The sequence below is a fragment of the Anolis sagrei genome, chromosome 4 (assembly GCF_037176765.1).
Source record: "Anolis sagrei isolate rAnoSag1 chromosome 4, rAnoSag1.mat, whole genome shotgun sequence".
In the NCBI taxonomy this organism is placed as follows: domain Eukaryota; kingdom Metazoa; phylum Chordata; class Lepidosauria; order Squamata; family Dactyloidae; genus Anolis; species Anolis sagrei.
In genome coordinates this window covers 208,550,848-208,571,454 of record NC_090024.1, presented here as the reverse complement: position 1 = coordinate 208,571,454, position 20,607 = coordinate 208,550,848, and the positions used below count along the sequence as shown (strand labels likewise).

The window sequence follows — 20,607 nt, the reverse complement described above, 5'->3', positions numbered from 1 at the left end:
ATCAAGAGTAGCCAATCCCCTTGTTGCCTCTTCTACCTTCTGGACCATGAAATTGTCTGCAAGGCAAGCGAGGAATTTGTTGGACCTTGTACTCTTGGCCGAGTTTGTTTTCCAGCAAATATCGGGATAGTTGAAATCGCCCATGACTACTACATCTCTTTTCTGTGCCTGTTTGGTCAACTGTTGGCAGAAGACTTCATCAAGATCTTCCTCCTGGCTTGGGGGTCTGTAGTAGACGCCTACAACGACATCTTTTTGAGTCCCAGTTCCCTTGATTCTTATCCAGATGATTTCAAGCTGGTTTCCCAGATTGCTGTCTTGAATTTCTTCTGCAGCATAAGAGTTTTTGACATATAAGGCTACTCCGCCTCCTCTCCCCTTTGTTCGGTTTCTGTGAAAGAGGTTATACCCCTCGATATCTACATTCCAGCGATAGGAGTCATCCCACCAGGTTTCAGTGATGGCTATGATATCATATTTGTGGTGTTGTGCTAGAAGTTGGAGTTCGTCTTGTTTATTTCCCATGCTCTGTGCATTAGTGTAAAGACATGTGAGCCCCTGGGATCTTCCCTTGAGCTGTTTAATTGGGATTATTGTGCTTTTGGTACGTGGTCCTTGTTGTGTTTGTGCAGCCCTCCGTTTAGCCTTCTGGCGATTCCCAGACATTATGGGTAAAGTAGCGTTCGCAAGGCTGTTGTCCCCCTCCCCCGGTGGACCTAGTTTAAAGTGCGTCTAATGAGGTTTGCGAGTCTGTGAGCAAAAAAGTGTTTTCCTGCTTGTGTGAGATGCACCCCATCCCTTGCCAGTAGGCCATCCTCCTGGAATAGCAGGCCATGGTCGAGGAAGCCAAAGCGTTCCTCCTGACACCATTTTCTAAGCCAGTCATTGACCTGTACTATTTTTCTGGCTCTTGTGGGTCCGTGTCTTACAACAGGGAGGAGGGATGAAAAGACCACCTGTACATTACATTCTTTTAGCATTGCTCCTAGAGCTCGAAAATCATTTGTGATCTTTTGAAACGTATGCCTTGCAGTATCATTGGTTCCTACATGAATCAACATGAGGGGAGGACGGTGATAGGGCTTGAGGAGCCTGGTGAGCCTCTGAGTGATATGGTGTATTTTTGCCCCCGGTAGGCAGCATATTTCTCGAGCCATCCCATCTGGTCTGGAAATGACAGCTTCCGTTCCTCTAAGGAGGGAGTCGCCTACTACCAAGACCTGTTTACTTTCAGGAATGACAGCGCCCCTTTTGTGCAATGTGGTGTGTAGGTCTCCAGAGAAGTGATCCTGTTGGTGTGTATTGTGTAGGTGAGAAGTGTTGTCCTCCTCCTCGACATCCCCGGTGCATTCGTCAAGGACAATCCATTGAGATTCATCCGAGAGCCTATGGTTCTCCTGTATGTGTTCCTGTTGCTCATGGTCTATGGTTGGGGATGGTACACCTGCAGGATTGTGCAAGTGTGAATGTTGTGAAGTGTTGTCCCTGTCAGGGCTATCCCCCGCACACTGATCAAGGATGAGCCACTGATCAGTATCTAAGCCATTCTGATCTTCCCCAATATGTTGTGTTTCTTGGTCAGGTGCTAGTTGTGTGAGAATTTGGAATCTATTGTGTAACTGCAGCTGAGTGGAGGTATTCTGAGGAGGCTTCTGGGTCCTATGTGTCCTTCTAAGGGTGACATTTCTCCAGGCCTGAGGGTTGTCCACATCTGAGGTGCTGTTCTGTTGAGCCTCCCTGTAATGTTGGTGTGATATGGGCTGCGTGTCTAGGCCAGTGCGGTGAGTGGTGTCTAAGAAGAGCTCAAGTTCCTGAATGTCCTTAAGGGTCTTAATACGGTCCTCGAGTTGTCGTATCCTGTGTTCCATGCGAGTGATCTGTGTACACTTGGGGCAGATGTAATTGAGTAATTGTAGTGTGAAAAAGCTGAACATGCCACAGCTTGTGCATGAGATGGGAAGTTTCCGTGTTTGTTCCATCTGGAGGTTGCTAATGCTCTTTGGCGTGTGTTTGATGTTGTTGTCTGTATGCAGGGGTGAAAGTATAGGTTACTGAGTGTACGAGTTCACTCGTTTAAAATGGGTTCCTGCTTCCTCAACTTCTGTGGAAAGCCCAGCTGCCCCTTGGGTTCAGACACTGGTTTATATAGGATAACCAGGAAGCTCCGCCTCTCAGCAGTTAGTTTTTAAACTCAGGAAGCCCCGCCTCTCAAAGAAAGCAGCCCTGAAGGCTGTTAAATTCAAACAAAGCTTACCCTGAAGCAGAAGGAAACAAAATGGGTTCCTGCTTCCTCAACTTCTGTGGAAAGCCCAGCTGCCCCTTGGGTTCAGACACTGGTTTATATAGGATAACCAGGAAGCTCCGCCTCTCAGCAGTTAGTTTTTAAACTCAGGAAGCCCCGCCTCTCAAAGAAAGCAGCCCTGAAGGCTGTTAAATTCAAACAAAGCTTACCCTGAAGCAGAAGGAAACAAAATGGGTTCCTGCTTCCTCAACTTCTGTGGAAAGCCCAGCTGCCCCTTGGGTTCAGACACTGGTTTATATAGGATAACCAGGAAGCTCCGCCTCTCAGCAGTTAGTTTTTAAACTCAGGAAGCCCCGCCTCTCAAAGAAAGCAGCCCTGAAGGCTGTTAAATTCAAACAAAGCTTACCCTGAAGCAGAAGGAAACAAAATGGGTTCCTGCTTCCTCAACTTCTGTGGAAAGCCCAGCTGCCCCTTGGGTTCAGACACTGGTTTATATAGGATAACCAGGAAGCTCCGCCTCTCAGCAGTTAGTTTTTAAACTCAGGAAGCCCCGCCTCTCAAAGAAAGCAGCCCTGAAGGCTGTTAAATTCAAACAAAGCTTACCCTGAAGCAGAAGGAAACAAAATGGGTTCCTGCTTCCTCAACTTCTGTGGAAAGCCCAGCTGCCCCTTGGGTTCAGACACTGGTTTATATAGGATAACCAGGAAGCTCCGCCTCTCAGCAGTTAGTTTTTAAACTCAGGAAGCCCCGCCTCTCAAAGAAAGCAGCCCTGACATAAGTGCACACACAAATTTGCTTGGGAGGAAGTGGTAATGCAGAGATTAAGGATTTGAGGCTATCATTATGTTGATGATCCTCTACTATCTTCTCCTTTCCATCAAAACCCAGGGAGGTGTTCCAGTTTGAAATGACTAATTGATGTTACGAATGGATTGGTTTACATTGAAACAACTAAAGCATCATTCAAATAAGACAGAGGTACTTTAGTCGACTGAGGTTTTTGGTGAATACTATGGATTCAAACCTCACACTTGGAATGCTGGGTGGGGTTTCAAACTTAAGCCTAGTGCACCAACTGCATCTGCTCCTGGAGATGTCAGATCCAGTCATGACTATGTGCTCAACTGAACTATAATGTATTCAACATGGAGTTGCTTTTCCAAAGCACTCAGAAATTTCAGCTGATTTAGGATGATGTAGCCAAATTGTTGAATGGTGCTAGTTACAAGGAAAATGAACAACTCATGTTAGAACGAATTCACTGGCAATATCCTTTTGAAATATTGGAATGTGATATAATAATAGTGAATCTGTGCTCCTGGACAGAATTTTCATTTTTCAGTTTGATTTATCCATTTGGCGATTGATGTAATCTTTAGTACAAATGTTTTGTTTTGTTTGTTTGTTTCCATTTAGCTGTCACTGATCAAAAACAATGTTTTTTCCATGTAAGAACTACAATTGGTTGAATTCACTGGTGTGTGGGCCTCAAGCTTAGCTTTTTGTGCAATTTATCCTTCTCCCTTGAATTTCTATTTGTTTGCCAACAGAATTTGCTTGGATGAATGACCCTTTACCAACATCTGCTAAGATATATTTAGCAGCTGTCCATATTATTTAAGCACTCATACATGACCAATGTTGATTTATTGTATACAGTGGGACCCAGTCAAGAGCCTCAAATGGACCATGAGACTTCCAGTTCAGAAGAGGGAAAAAAATAAACATGCAAAAGTTTCTGTTTAGAATCAATCAGTTTACCTAGAGACATTGCACTTAGCAGCACCTGTGATTAAGATTTTCTTTTCTATAACAGTAGTATGACAAAACAATAATTAATGAAATATGATACGAAAGCTGAATCCCTGCATGTGTAAAAATATTGTTGTTTCTTTCAGTCCTTGTTCCCATCATTACTCTTGAAGGTGGGAGACAGGTAATAATGTGGGTAAGACAGATGAATTTGCCATAACTAGCTTCCTCCAGTGCTCGGTGTAATTTCTTTAATTAAAAATGTCACAAGTATGCATCTGTTTTACAGCTCATACTTCTATCTACCAAGGCATATTCTTCTACATCAGTAACATGGAGAAATGAGATGGAAGTAGGAAGATACTGGGGGGGGGGGAGCCCCAATAAGACACCCACACTCCTCTGAGTGACCTTTGTCCTCAGGCATGCTCTTGTTTGCATTATATTAATCATCAAGATTTATTACAGCAAGATGGGAAAGGTTGGCAGCACTGGGTTAAAAACAACATGGCCTTCTGAAAAAGTGTGGGTCTTGGTAGAAACGCTAAGTGATTTCTGCTGAGTCACAAGGTAAGGACTTCTTGGTAATGATAAACAATTTTCTAGAACAAAGATAGGCCAATTTTCTGACCTCCCCAACTCCAAATATATATTATATTACTCCCCTCAGGGGTCAAAATGAAATTTTGCAAATGTTTTTTCAAAAAAATATATTGCCTTAAAGTGCCCCAAATGTCTTCTAGGTGCCCTAGAAATCCCCAAAACATACCCCAATATCCCCTGCAGGGCAGAAATGTTTTTGATTTGTTTGTTTGTTTGATTAATTGCTTGTTTTGGGACCAGGTACATGGGAAGTATGGCCCTCCATGAGCTAATGCAGCCCTGTAGTCTTCTACTGTTGTCCCCTTCTGTTCTGAGGACATCAGACTTGCACACAGCAATTTCAAAGGAAAGACCTTTAAAAGCAAAAGAAGTCTGTAATAAATGTTATTCTTTATGGATCAAATTTCCCATCTCCTCCCAAATGGGAGAGAAATGACAGGTTGTGTCTATAAAGAGGGCCATGAGAAGCTCTGTGAATAGATTTTAGGATGCTAGTGACAGCAACTGTTAAAATGAATTACATACAGGAGCACTAAATATTTTACTTAATGGGAAGTCTCAGTCCAACAAAACTTACCTCCTGGTATACATGATTTCCTACTTTGTTTATTTCAATAACAAGGAAGTTGCCAGTAAGGGCTATCCACAACCACATCTAAATCATAATGCAAGGAAAGTGCCTAAATGTATTAATTTCCTCCCATGATCTATGAATGTAATGTTGCTATTTCTGTCTATGCTTTACATGTTTCCTGGAGTAGTGAAGCATGGGGACCGTGGAAAGGAGACCTCCCGAGACAAGAGATGAAGTCAACAAGTGAACCAAGGAAATAAAATACTGCTCATACGTTTAATGGACTCACATTACAAAATGTTTAGGAACTCACATCACACTTTGCACCTGAAAAGACTACCAGCAGCCTGAGTGTATCTATGTCTTCTCAGAGGTGTTAAATCAATTTTAGCAGAACGTACTCCAAGACCTGTTTGCACAGGATCACATTCTTACGGATGGGAGATCACACTGTTTGCTTCAGAATTTCCAAAATCACAATAAATTATTGGATGAAGAATAAATACAAAGAAGTCCTGTCCTGTCCAAACGTATCTCCTTCTACGTCCCACCTCAGAGTTTAAGATCTGCAGGGGAGGCCCTGCTCTCGGCCCCACCTTTATCACAAGCGAGACTGGTGGGGACGAGGGACAGGGCCTTCTCGGTGGTGGCCCCTCGCCTGTGGAATGCACTCCCGGGGGAAATTAGGACAGCAACATCCCTCCTTGCTTTCAGAAGGAAGCTAAAAACCTGGATGTGGGACCAGGCCTTCGGGTAAGCTGGCAGATGGACAAAGACAACCAATGACGACCAGAGTAGGAAAGGATAATGACAATGCTAGATGGATTACGGACTATGAATTGGCGAGCATTGACCACAAGATGATTTTATTGCTGCTAGTATATTGTTTGACTGTTTTAATTAGTTATAATTGTTGATATTATATGGTAAATTTCTGTATTGCATATTGTATATTGTATTGTATTTTGTGAATTGTTAGGCATCGAATTGTGCCTTTTTGTAAGCCGCCCTGAGTCCCCCCCCCCCAGGGGGTTGAGAAGGGCGGGGTAGAAGCACTCCAAATAAATAAATAAATAAATAATCCAGAAATAATCAGAAATAATAAGGCTTTGATTTCCCAGGACACAACACAAGCAACAAGCCACGCTCAATGTAAAACAAAATCTTATTCATAAACACTGGATTTGTTTATGACAAATCCAGAAACAGCTATGCAATTATAAAGACTTGGCAGTATATTCTTGTTAACTTTAAAGACATGCCAACAAAATCCAGTAAATAAAAATCTGTAAATATTAAGACGTATACTGATTCAATCACCTAACACACATCTTCTTTTTTAAAGTAATTTGAGCACAAATGGATGATCAGAAATCACGTCTTTCTAAAAACACGAGTCCAGGAAAGTTACATTTTATAAAGAGATGGAATAAAAGTTTGACAATTTCTTTCCATACTGTGGTCCTGATTGAAATTCAACTCCCTTCCTACATGTGTCTAATATTAATTGTTAATAAAATGAATATGGAGCTTGTATTGATATATTTAATGTCATATCAGGAATCCCCAAATTAAGTCCCGCAGGAAGTGTGGGCCTGCTTTTGGTTGATGCAATAGTCAAGTTAATTAGGATTGTTGCTGTTGTGTGCCTTCAAGTTGTTACAGACCTAGGGCGACCCTAAATCTAAAGTTTAGGGCAGGGGCTGGGTGAATGACCTTGGAGGGCCTCATCCGGCCCACGGGCCTTACTTTAGGGACCCCTGGTCTAGAAGAAGGTTTGTGAAACAACATGACAGTCATCTTCAAACATAAGAAATGGTCTCTTATGGCCTAAATATCTTAAAGACATTAGATACCATCGGATCTTGGATAAAAAACAAGATAAGACCCACAGTTAGTAGTTAAATGGGAGACTTCTAATGAATACAAAATGCTGTGGGTTATGTTTCAGATGAAGGAACTAGCAAAACCATGTCTGAGTATTCTTTGCTCAAGAATGCCCTGTGGAATCCATGAGGCTGTTTTAGGTTGACAGAAAACATGAAGGCACATGTGTGCAGGTACACAAAGAGAAAGAGAGAGAGAGAATGAAACAAGTTGGCTTTTTGTTGCACCAGAAGGAAAGACCCAAACAAATGTAGTGAAAGAAAAGCTTATAATTCACGATAGGACAGAACTTCCTGACTATAAGATCTTTTTAAAATGGAAATAAATATGCTGGGAGGTACAGGATTCAGGCACAGGATTCTCTGAAGAAGGTTTTTAAACAGAACCTGGATGGTAATCTGCTAGAGTTGAACTTGGTAATCCATTGAAACGCTTATCATTCTAGTGACTACAGAACATGCAAAAAAAAAAAACATACGCCAGGTTCACAGTTAACAAACTGAATCGACTTGTGTTTAATAGGCATGGTCAGACAATGCTAATTTCTGATGTATTGCTACATTTACAAATTATTCCTTTTGATGGATATGTGGTATTCAGCAGACATTATTCAGTACAGTGGTTTTCAACCTTTAGGTTCCCTGGGGTTTTGGTCTAAAACTCCCAGAAATCCCAACAAGTTTACCAGTTGTTAGGATTTTTGAAAGTTGAAGACCAAAACATCTGGGCACCCACAGGTTGAGAATCACTGATTTATTAAAACACAAAAGCCACTTGTTGGTTTCTTTATACCTATAGCAAGCTGTTTCTTTGTGACACCTTTTTCATCTTGTACTTTGTCATTTGGATGACATGAAGGATCCATATGGCAAGTCCAGTCCAGATGTTGTAACTGGCCAAAAGAAATGGCTTGCTAAGGAGGGAAACAATATGTAGACAGATCCTCAACAAAACTTTATGGAAAAATATCTCATTCATGTACTATTGCTTGTCAGATGGGGCCGGAGAGAAAGAATGGGTGGAGATCATGCTTGACAAAAAAAAAAAAAAAATACAATGGCATCCTTGCTTTTGCTTCAGGAGTGGACAGGTTCCAAAAGGTCCAATGTTAAAATAAGAGAAAGTATAACACATACTGCACTCCATCCCCAAGGCAAGACAGCTTAATGAACACAGTTCATGTCAGGTGATAAATCAGCTGCCCTTTATCTTGTGTGTCACAGCAGCATATACTGCAAAACTGACAGCCACAGCAACTGTAACCAACATTTTTACTGACAAGTGATAAATCAGGTGCCCTTTAACTCACGTGTATCAGTTGCAAATTTAGTTAATTAGAAATTCATGCTCACTTCTTTTTATGTATTATTTCCCAGAAGATTTACCATGAGCTGTCATATTTGACTACTTCCCAGGATTAAGGTTTTCAGATGTTTAGTAAGTACACCCATAAGACAGTACAGTACTTCACTAGAGAGCACTAAGTCCCTCGATATTTTGGAAACTGGATAAACTATTCTGAGAAGAGAGGATCAGCTGCCATTCTGTTGTAGATGAAGGTAACAGAAATGTTTAGCAGATATGTGAATGAGGATTAGGAGCCCTACTACAATACGGAGTATATTGGTAGCTAATGTAGCTATAGCATATAAAGCCCCCTGTGGTATAAGGAAAAGGGTTGGAGAAATTTGCAATTTAGGGCCCTTCCACACACCCATATAACCCAGAATATCAATGCAGAATAACCCACAATATCTGCTTTGAACTGGGTTATCTGAGTCTACATTGCTGTATAGCCCAGTTCAAAGCATGTGGGATTTTATTCAATTATAAGATCTATCAATTATAAGATCTATCAACCAAAAGGTTGCAAGTTCAAAGCTCCGGGTTGGCGTGAGCTACCAACTGTCAGCCTAGTTCATTTTTTACCTAAGCCATTCGAAAACAGTTTTAGCTAAAAGCAGGGGAGGTGTTTTACAACGCCATAAAGAAAGAAGATCAGAAAAAGAAGGAGGAAGTCCTGACAGCTCTTCGTCACAGACGATAGAGCAACAGCACCTCCTAGAGTGGAGCTCAACCTTCCATGGCACCAAAAACATCTGGACACCAAGTCAAAACAAAACCACCTCCTTCTGTTCTGTCTGTTTGTTTATTGTCTAAACAAAGCGGAATTGAATGTTTGCTGTGTATGTGTACTGTGATCCGCCCTGAGTCCCCTTTGGGGTGAGAAGAGCGGAATATAAATAAAGTGTTATTATTATTATTATTTAACTGCTGTGTCGCAATGCTATGGAATTATGGGACTTGTAGGATGATGAGCTACCGGCAGCCTGGCAGAGAAGGCTAAAGACCTTTAAGACCTATGGCACTTAAAGTAGTATCAAACTGCATTAATTCTACAGTGCAGATGCAAAAATAATCATACTGACTACTTTCCCTAACATCTATGAATCTTTCTCATTTATTTTTAAAGCTGTCCAAACTGATAGCCAGCACCACAACCTGTGATACTGAATTCCAAGGTTTTCACTTAAGGCTGTTAATATTATAATTAGATTCATGGAAGGTTGACTACTGTAAGAAAAAAAAATGCCTCCACTTCATAATGTGCAGCACTACAGCCACTGTATCCAAGTCCTTTTTTCTGCCAGTACAGACTCTAGTTAAAGGCCATACTTTTAGTAATGTTTGAAAGCAGCAACAACAACATCTCATCATTAACTATCTCCAGTGATTGTTGATTTTTCACGATGCAAAGAAAAACAAATTAAATTCAAGGCCACTGCCATCCAGAACCATTATGGTACTTGGAAAATCAGTTTTATTAAGAAGATCCATGTGACAAAATGCCTATGATGGTGAATTGCTATATTTTTCCCAAAGGCAGTGTATATATGTCATCATCATGAAAATAATTCGGGTGAGCCAAGATTGTGAGCTATTTCACAGGGTCTTTCAGGAATGAAATGAATGTCAGCACTTTGACAGATTAAACTCTAGGTTGACAAATGTGGAATATATATATAATAGCTTCATTGATGGGTTCTAAATTAACTGTAAGCATTCAGAAAATGGCAAAATAGCTGAAAGAAAATTCTCATCTTGGTGAAAAAGAAGATAAAATATTAGTAAGTATAAAATACCAGAAAACTATATTGACACAAGATAGACACAAAGATAGCAAAACAGAGAGGGTTAAAACTACCTAAGGTTCGATCTCAAGTTCACCAGGTAGGAAAGTCCACTAAATTCAATGACAATTATTTCTGAAAAGATATGTTTACAGTAGAGTCTGGCTTATCCAACCTTCACTCATCCGGTGTTCTGTATTATCCAACGCAGTATGCCTCCCACCCGGATCTACAGCTGTTTCAATACATGGTGATGATTTGGTGCTAAATTTGTAAATACAGTAATTACTACATCACATTAGCATGTATTGAACTGCTTTTTCCATCAATTTGTTGTAAAACATGATGTTTTGCTGCTTAATTTGTAAAATCATAACATAATTTGATGATTAAGGCTTTTCCTTAATCCCTCATAATCCAATATTTCCGCTTATCCAACGTTCCGCCAGCCCATTTATGTTGGACAAGCGAGACTCTACCGTATACAGTTTCAGTGCCAGGCACAAGATTAATAAAATGGATTTCAAAACTAAGTTTGGAAACCAAGTTTCTAAAACCACTGAGGTTGGGCAGAATTTTTCAGGAACATAACAAGCTAGCAGGTCATTACAGGTTTAAAATATAAGTCCATTTTGTTGTTGTGTGCCTTCAAGTAGACTGCCATGTGTTTTTCTTTGCAAATATTGTTCAGAGGGTTTTGCCTTGCTCTGAGGCAAATTGAGTATAACTTGCCCAAAACAACTCAGATGGGTTTCAAACCCTGGTTTCCAGAGGTGCAGTCCAAAACTTAAACCACTACAACACACTGGCTATTTTATAGGCAAAATACTAAGTATTGTTCTAAGCTTAGGACCTCATCACACCAGAGAATGAAGCCACTTTAAATCCAGTTTCTACCTCGTGCAGAATCCCGGGGTTTGTAGTTTAGGGAGGAGCCTTTAGCAGTCTCACTAAACTACAAACTCCAAAATTCTGCAGGAGGCAGAAATCGGATTTCAAGTGCATTCACCCCCCTGTTATGCCAGCTCCACTGGCTGCCGATCCAATTCCGAGCACAATTCAAGGTGCTGGTTTTAACCTACAAAACCCTATACGGTTCCGGCCCAGTGTATCTGTCCGAACGGATCTCCCTCTACATCCCACCTCGGAGTCTAAGATCTTCTGGGGAGGCCCTGCTCTCGACCCCGCCTTTATCACAAGTGAGACTGGCGGGGACAAGGAGCAGGGCCTTCTCAGTAGTGGCCCCCCACCTGTGGAACTCACTCCCTGGGGAGATCAGATCAGCGACTTCCCTTCTCTCATTCAGGAAAAAGCTGAAAACTTGGATGTGGGACCAGGCTTTTGGAAACTCTGGCAGCTAAAAAGAAAGACCATAATGATGGGCAAATAATGAAGAAACCTATTGGACCTATGGAATGCGAAACACTGACCATGAGACTGTTTATTGATGTGCTATTGTGCTATATATTGATGTTTTTAATCTGTTAATTGTTTAACTATTGTAATTGTTTTTATATTTGTATGTATTTGGATAAGGACATCGAATTGTGCCTTCTTTTTGTAAGCCGCCCTGAGTCCCCCCTCGGGGGTGAGAAGGGCGGGGTATAAGCAGCAGAAATAAATAAATAAATAAATAAATAAATAAATTCTCTAATGTGATAAGGTCCTTAACATGATTCTAATGACAGAGTTCTTTATTTGAAATGTTTACACGTTTAAGTGATCGTCTTAATTACAATATCTTGCAACATGCTATGTGTGTGTGGGGGGGGGGGGGTATATTTCTTTTCATCATTTTTATCCCACTCCTCAGCCAAAAGGTTCCTGGAGAGACTTACATGCAATCAATAGAAAAAGGCATTCCTTTCCCACAGGATTATCTTCATAAAAGGAATGACACAAAAGGAGAACTGGATGGAGAAGTAAAAAGGAAAAAAGGTTTTGTTTTGTTTTTTTCTCAACAGTGCTGGTGTAGTCTTGCTTCATACCTTATCTCCCTCTGTTGCAGTGCTAGAAAGGCTGGTGCTGACCAGAAGTTCCATGTGTAAGTAAAATATTAAAAATGGCATTCATATTATTTCCACATTATGCATTAGTCAAAAAATATGACAAAGAATATATAGATGTATGCACTTTAACGATTTTTCCCATTTCCAATGCATATGTACTATTTTTCCAATTGCTGTACCTAAATTCATTTTAAAAAGAAGGAAATTGACTATCTGCATGGCATACTGAATCATGCATGAAACAAAACAAAAATGCTCAAGTTATCTGCTACTGCCAACTATGTCCCTACTTTGGTACATTTCAATAATTAATTATGGATACATTTTCCACCATCAGTTGTTTTGTTTCCATGATGGTCAAAATCAATTGCCAGCAACTTCAACTGATTAAAATGTAATATGCAGAAGCTTAGAGGTAGCCACTGTTGCTCATGACAACATACACTAATCTAGGGTTTCCCCCATTCCCTCCCAAAACATGTTTTCTTTTGCTTAAACTGATGGCAAAGCCACAGTGTGTGCCCACAGCAGGTCAGTGTTGTAGATCTCCCTGCTATAAATGTCACCAAAATTAACTGGAACTTCTAATAGGTCACTCAATGAGCTTTACAATGCACAGAGGGCAAAATCAGGCTGTCTAGACACTTGTGATTAATGACAGCAAAAATTACTGAGTACATAGAGTTTGTGAGTTAGGCTGGAGGTGGGAGATGGGGGGGGGGCATGAGCCTTCCATGAAACATGCATACACATTCCTTGTCTTTCCCTAAAGAAAACAATGTCATTCTAGAAGATTTGAACAAATATTGTAAAAACATTAAACTGGGGGATGGTCAAAGATGGAGGGGCAACAGGGGGGAGGGGTTGAGGAGAATGAGATTTGCTGCCCAAAGAAAAAATAGTGGCCCCAAAACTCTAGTCAAAAAAAGATGACCAGTTTGACATTTTAGGGTTTTTCCCAAATACTGGGACCCTTCCCTATAATTGCAAACTGAAATGGTAGCAGCTCACAGTAATGAAGTAGAAATGTCGCCAATGAGAAGACACAAGCATTAGCACATTTTCATTTCACTTACAGATTTGCAAAAGTACAAAAATATAAAGCCTATAAGACAAAATGTAAAACCAGAAACAACCCAATCGGAGTGTGCATGCTCAGTACTGACAACATGTTGAGTATTAGTTGGGGGGGAAAAGGAAGGAAGGAGACAAAATCCCATGCCCGGACTCCCTTTTGATTATACTGTCCAGTAGAAAGACATGGTAGGCTATAAACAGGAATAGGTGCACTCCTAGAAGGGGAATGCTACCCTGCAAGATTTTTTATGAGTCCCAAATGTTTGTTGAAGTACAGATCTGCCAGTTAATATGACAACTAGGGATATTTACCATTTCTGAAATTATATAGATAATTGACCTGAACTTGGTCAAGAACAGTAATACTCACTTTAGCTTCACTACCAGCGTAAAACAGATTTTCATATTTTACATCACAGGTAACTTGCATAAAATCTGTTTGTTCAATGTTAGTTAAGGAACAAGAGTGATATGTTGCCCATATAAATATTAAATGACAATAACACCTAGGTAGTTACCAGACATATAGATTGGAAAAGCTGTGATCAAGTTTCATTCTTACAACAAATTGGGAGGAATTCAGAGGCTAAGAGGAATAATCAATTTGCAGATTCAAAATCTATGAATAGGCACAGATTATCTGTCACGATATGCAACCTATATAAAAGAACCAGCAATGTGTAGCAGCTTGAGCACTGAATCATGACTCTGGAGGCCAGGATTTGAATCCTTGATTGACTATGGCAAACCACTTGAGTGACCTTGGGCAATTCACACTCTCAACCTCAGAGGAAGGCAAAGACAAACTTTTCTCTAAATGCATCGTGCCAAGACAATTTCATCATAGGTTTGCCTTTAGGGCTTGAGGACATACAACACCAACATGAGGCTAATCATCTATTAATTTGCTCTTACGTAGATGGAATCCAAGCAATGTAAAATTTTCTACATCAGTATCAATTTTGTATAGCCAACAGTATGTGCCACAGCAATACTTTCATTACAAGGACATTCACATCTATAATTTCATGTACACAAGTCTTTCTAGATGTTGTCAATCTGCCATCTGTCAGTATATTATAATAGAAACACATACATCCACCGCACATAATATTCTTGGGCTACATACAGTTTTGTACACAAAGGCTATGTCCACATAGGTAGCATAACTGGAAGCAGCTTCTTGGCCATGAGTGACAGCTCCACAGAAAGTATAAGCATACATTTTCCCCCTTTGTTTATTAACTAAATAGAATAATTATATAGCCTAAAGAAGCAAACAGGAACCCCTTAGGAAGAATTGCTGTCACAAATCAATCCCTTAGCAATTGCAACTATATTATTCAGTTTATCTCAAGAGAGCATCAGCTTGACCTCTTGAAATAACTACCTTAAAATTTACTATGAAAATATCTATGAATGTTCATGGAGCACATCAACAACCCATTTGCATTACTTTCCACTTCCATTATGTTCAAAAAGACAACAGCTCCTTCTGATGCATGGCAGAAGCTCAAACTGTAATCTGGCTTTGATAAAGTAAACTTCAACCTGAACTTCTACATGAAATCTCCAGGGAGTGCATTAGAAACTGCCTTAACATCTCTCCTCATTACTCAAGCTGAGCAACCACCAACATAGGGATTTCTCAGTCATCTTCACAGAAAATCTATGCAAGATAGCACATTAGTAGAAAAGCAAAAGGAGAAATACATCTGCTGGGTAACAGTTCAAACTCTAAGATGGTGACCAGCACAACAATGGCAACAGTAATATAAGAAGTAAATCTGCTTGATATGCATTCTAGTGCTATGCAATTTGCCTTCAATCAAAACACAAGCTGGCTTCTCACATAAAATAAAAGAAGAACATACCGCTTCAGTACTGAACAACAGCTATACTGTAAAAGCAGATTAGACTGTAATCTCTTCCACGCCGTGTTCCAGCTGTGCAATATCCTCTGCCTCAAGGCTCAATCTTCATATCTACCTAAGACGCAATCAAGACAATCTTCATTTTTCCATAAGATAAAGTAGCGGCATTGGCACACATGGCAACCACAACACTTGACCCAGATTTTTAAAATTATAGCAGAAAAATGAAGTAGAAAACATCCACTCTGTCAAAGAGTACTGGTGCTTCACCAAACTACAAATCCCAGGAGTCCATTGCAATTGGAGTGGTATCAAATTGCATTAAGCCTACAGTAGCCATATAAGGACTGTTCCCCACCACACCACTAAGTCTACTTTAAGCCTGAAATAGTATTTTAAAAACCCAAGAACTGACCAAAAGGCTGCTTTTATAGTGAAAAAATGGGAGTAAGGAAGGTCCAGGAGAGAGCAAAAATTCCATCTTAACCCAAACATTCCCACCCTTCTAGAAAAAAAGCATATTTTCCTAATAAATGAGTGCATTGCAATTCAATCTCAATTATGAAGGAGCTCAAATTTATCATTAATAAAAAAAATCTGAATTCAATGCATGTAAACTGATATCTCATTGTTAAGGACATACACACTGTGTGATTGATAGGACTGTCTTTATTTAAAGTGAAACATGCAATTATAGATATAACATAGATTTCTAGTAATAGTTTTATAAGTCGTTTTTAACATACATACACGCATATATAATGATCAGGACTGAAAGGAGGAAACACTTCTGCCTTCCTAGGATTTGTAAGATTATACGATAGGAATGCAAGATAACCGATGAATGGGACAAAAAGGAAATATGTGGCACTTTTACATCAATGGTTACAGGTTAATTTTAAAATGAGTCAATACCATTTAACTTAAAAACAACAAAAGCTAGGAAAAGAAGCATTGTATCCAAGTTCTATTGAGAATAACTGGTGTATTTATTCCTTTAGCTTGTGAGGAATATGTGACTTCTCAAAACAGGCACAATTTTGCAGTATTAACAATGTCTTTAACAATAGAGGGATACATTTTGTTTAAGATAATCTGAATAGCATGCCAATTTACAGCATAAATGCAGCTCTTCCCTTCCACTTATTGTTCCACTGCTCAACTATGTTGCTTTCCTCTGGGTCCTTGGGCATCTCTCCATTTCTAGAAATGTAATTTTTGCTGTTGTCTAACAAGTAGCAAAACTGTGGTAAGTAAGATGAAAGCAGATACAGTCATATAAACAGAATTCACTATGCTAGACATAGTGGTCTGCATACCACCCCACCAAAAGTAACTGCATGGGACTATTTTCGTCATAGTATGCAATTACAGAAGTTTGTTCCAGTCTGGACAGGCAACTTAGCTCAGATGCACAAAAAACTAACCAATTGGGACAAAATCAGAATTTAATACAGACAGGAGACAATAAAACTGTGCAGGAATCATGGCCTCTATAGTATATGATTAAACTAAAACTCATTATGTATGCTTACTGTATTATTCAGGGTTGATTCTAAGGATGACATTCCACTTTGTGGAATCCAGTTTCACACAACTGACTTCTGCTCATGCACTGGAATGTTTTACAGCAATCCATCTCAAAATCTGTTCCCTCAATGAGGAGAAGATGTCAGGCTGCAAGGGAAGATGGAATTCCACACTTCCCTTAGATCTTATAACTCTAGCGGGTTCAGGACTTAAGTTATATAGGGGTTTAGATGTCATTACCAGCCTTTTGAGTCATGCCCAGAAATAAGCCAATACATGTGCAATCATTGGTATCCTTGAGTTTGGTTCTGGTCCCACCTCCCTTGGATACCAAAATACATAGATGCTCAAGTCTCATTATATACAATGTCATAGTAAAATGGTGTCCATTATACATCATTATGGTTTTCAATTTTCTTTTGTTTTGTTTTTGAAATGTTTTCAAATCAAGGATGGTTGATTGCATGTAAACAAAACCTATGAATACAGAGGGCCAATTGTATATAAAAAATATCCCATGGCTAGCATCAGGATTCACTACCTACAGCTCTTGTTAATACAATTCCGGAAAAATTGAAGTAATGAAGTTCACACAGTCTCACAATCCCCATCCTTGTATATGAATTGAGAAGAGTTCAATAAGACATATTTCCAGTTTTTTAAAAAAAAATTGCACAGGATTGCACCCTCTTTTCACAGAATTAGATCTGTGTTTGTATATTTGAGAAAGAGGGTGAATCTTTCACATAACTTAATTATAATTTTTAAAAATAAAATATCTATTTTTAAAATGGCCAGAATAAACAATTGAAAAGAAAGAGAGATTTCCAAACAGACCTCTGCCTTTAATTGCTTTATTAGGTAATAAATATGAAGTTCAGCTGTCACTCAAAAGTTTAATTTATCGAGGCAGTTGGCACACTGACAATACTTCAAGCTCCCTCCTGGGAAGGCCTCACTGGAAACCAGAGCAAAAACCTCCAGCCCCAGGCAAGCTAGGACACATTACAGAGATGATGCGTTACAGGCATGATGCCAGATGTCTCACTTTCTCCGCATTGCCACTGGCAGGTTGACAGAGCTGCGCTGGTGTCACCTCTAGGAAATGGGAAACATCACAAAATCGAGTCCACAGGGAGATGTCTTAGCAACAGAACACAGGCACATGCCTTCTGGAGGCAAGCTACTACAGACATCACTAACTAACATTATTTCCAATATCCGTGAACCATTTAAAAAAGCCGACCTTCTCTGAATGACAAACAATGTTAATAGAGCTCTGAGGGGGAATGGGTTAATAGCCTTATCTTAGGCCAACAGAAAAGCAAAATACACAATGCCTAGGTTTCCTGCTTTCTAATCCAGTGCCCTATTTATACCCTTCTTTTCACAATGCCAATGACAGCTTCTTCCTGGCTAAAAGGCACACTTCCTGCCTCTTGAGTTGTGATTTCTCCTATTCAGCCGATTCTCACTAACTTGTATATATTCTTTTCAAACTGTTGGTTAGCTCGGTAACCATATTGCATGCTATTTAAGTTAGGGGCAAGGGGCAAGGAGAGAAGGCTAAACAGCAGCATACAATGGAAAATCAGAAGGCTTTGCCCCTTTTCCATGAATACCCACATATTTATCTGAACACATGATGTAAAGCAGTGTCATTTGACTGAGTGACAAACAACAAAGCAGTTTTTCAGAATGCAAAACAGCAAAGCAAACTTTCAAGATTCACAACCTGGAATCAAGCAATGCAGTCTAATACATTGTATACCAAAACCTCAGTATTAGACAAAAATGGAAAAAAAACAGTTCGTTTTCCAATGTGGAGTGCTAACCCTTTAACCTCCTTGTTCTAGTTAGGACCTTTTCAAATGAAGGCCTTTCAGAATTAGTATGTAAGGTGGAAGGAAGAAGATAAAACACCTATTTAATGGAAATAAATGCTAAAGGAAGGCAAGGAAAATCTAATAATAAATTGAATGACACCAGTCATGCCAGTGCCATGGTAAAATCTGCAGCCAGAAAAGAAAGATAAGTAAAAATAACTAAGATAACTTTAAAAGGTTTAAAAACAGTGCTGTTCAGCAGGCATTTATTATACGAGTTCCAGGTCATGTTCTTCTTCCTTCGCAGAAAAAATACTGTTGATATTTTACAGCAACATGTTCAGATGAAATATGATGAAATATTAATATTAAGGAAAATAAATACATAAGGAATGCAAGACAACCTTATGCCCCCCATTAAATCAACAAATTCCTGACTTAAATCAACTTGCTTCTAAGTACACAGGGTTTTCTAAAGGCTGCGGCCTAATGCCATTTTCAATTTTTAAAAAATTGTTCAGGAGCAGATTTATGAAGGGATTCAACTGCAAGAGCCTTTATAGCATCTGCCAAGACTCACACCTCCTCTTCTTCCATGCTGAGAATCCTGAGAATGATGGAAATGTCGCCTTGTAAAGACTATTAATCATTCAGAAGATCAGATATAAGAAGCTGAGTTATACAGAAGGTCGGAGTGGGCCATTTGTCCACCTCTTCCAGTGCTCACTGCTACTCTCTCTTGGAACAGCTCTCCGGGGATCTTCAAACAAAGGACTTGCTCTGCTCCGCTCCCCAAAATCTCTTAAGTGGAGAGGCCAGGAACTGAATACATGCAAATCATGAGCACCATCACTAAGCTATTATTAGACTTCACTGCACAATAAAGTGCATTTTTGTTATAGAAACCTTTGCTAGAACCCTTAAAACTCTCCTCCTGCATGACCTTAAAGCTTCATGCTGTGCAAGGCGGGTGTCACTTAAGCGATTTTACTTTAAACCGGTATTCTATGCCGTTCATTTTTATAACACTTCAGCATATGCCAATGCTAGCAGAGCTAATAGTAACAGACTAATTTTAAACCTATGATTACTGGGGCTGATTTATATAGTAGCTTCACTTCACAATACTGTGAATCATGCATGTGGTAATTGCCAAGTCCAATTTTAGTTCTGTCACACTGAAGCCTTGGTTTTTTATGCCTCAGCTGCTGCCTGTTCTATTCTACAGAGGTAAGTTGATAATGCAATGGGTTTTCTGAAGCTTAATATCAAAATATTATGATACCCAGTGTCAGAGCTGTGCAAGTTATGAGTCATCTGTGAACTAAATACTTTAGAGAACAAGACACATGATTGAAAAGGTACTTAGTGTTTCAGTTTGTTTTCTCTGTAGATGGCATACCTTTAAAATTCTAATTTAGCACTTAAGCAATGCACAAAATTGACTTGCTTAATAGTAGCACAATGCAGACACGCACATTCATCAAGGCAATCCTGCAAAAATGCAAAAATCAATAAAATTATTACAATATTTCAGGCCTCTCATAGAAGGGCTATATAAATCAATAAGCAAAAAGCCAAGAAGTCAGTCTTTCACAGATTCTACCATGTTGCTTAAGGAGCTTCCCTTAAATTTTTGAGAAAGGAGAGCAAGATATAAGAAAGATAAGGACAAATGTTCGTCTTTCATCCATTCTTTTGTGTATATAAGTCACAGCCTTGGAAATATAAGGAAGGACTCCCCAAGAAAGGAGTATTTGACATGTAATGTGGAGGGAAAGGGAGATCAAGAGAGTAATACAATACAAGCCTTGTCTTTTCTGAAAATGTTCTATGTATAAACCTATCTTTATTGTGTTTTCAAAATACAAACACAAAGAGTGGAGGGAAGAAAAAAAGAACAAAGATCACAGAAGAAATACATAGAATATAAACATGAACCAGGATTGCCTCAATGAATATTTGCTGCATTGTGTTACTGTTAATTGGTGATTATCACTTAAGTTCCACACTGAAAGTAGATGGTTAAGTACATTCACAGACCAAATCTCCAATATATTTCTAGTACAATAGTATGGACAAAATAGACTCACCTGCTGCCT

General features: G+C 39.4%; 1 protein-coding gene across 8 annotated transcripts in view; it reads right to left on the bottom strand.

The window, feature by feature from the left end:
* TOX2 (TOX high mobility group box family member 2) overlaps positions 1–20,607 on the bottom strand; it is a 268,905-nt gene that overhangs the window by 221,829 nt on the left and 26,469 nt on the right. The window contains exon 1 of one of the 8 annotated variants that reach the window (XM_060772361.2): positions 15,150–15,232. The exons of the other annotated variants lie outside the window; for them this stretch is intronic. The gene's annotated coding sequence lies outside the window, so the exon portion shown is untranslated. Of the gene's footprint in view, positions 1–15,149; positions 15,233–20,607 lie in introns of those variants that run through there. 8 annotated transcript variants of the gene reach the window in all.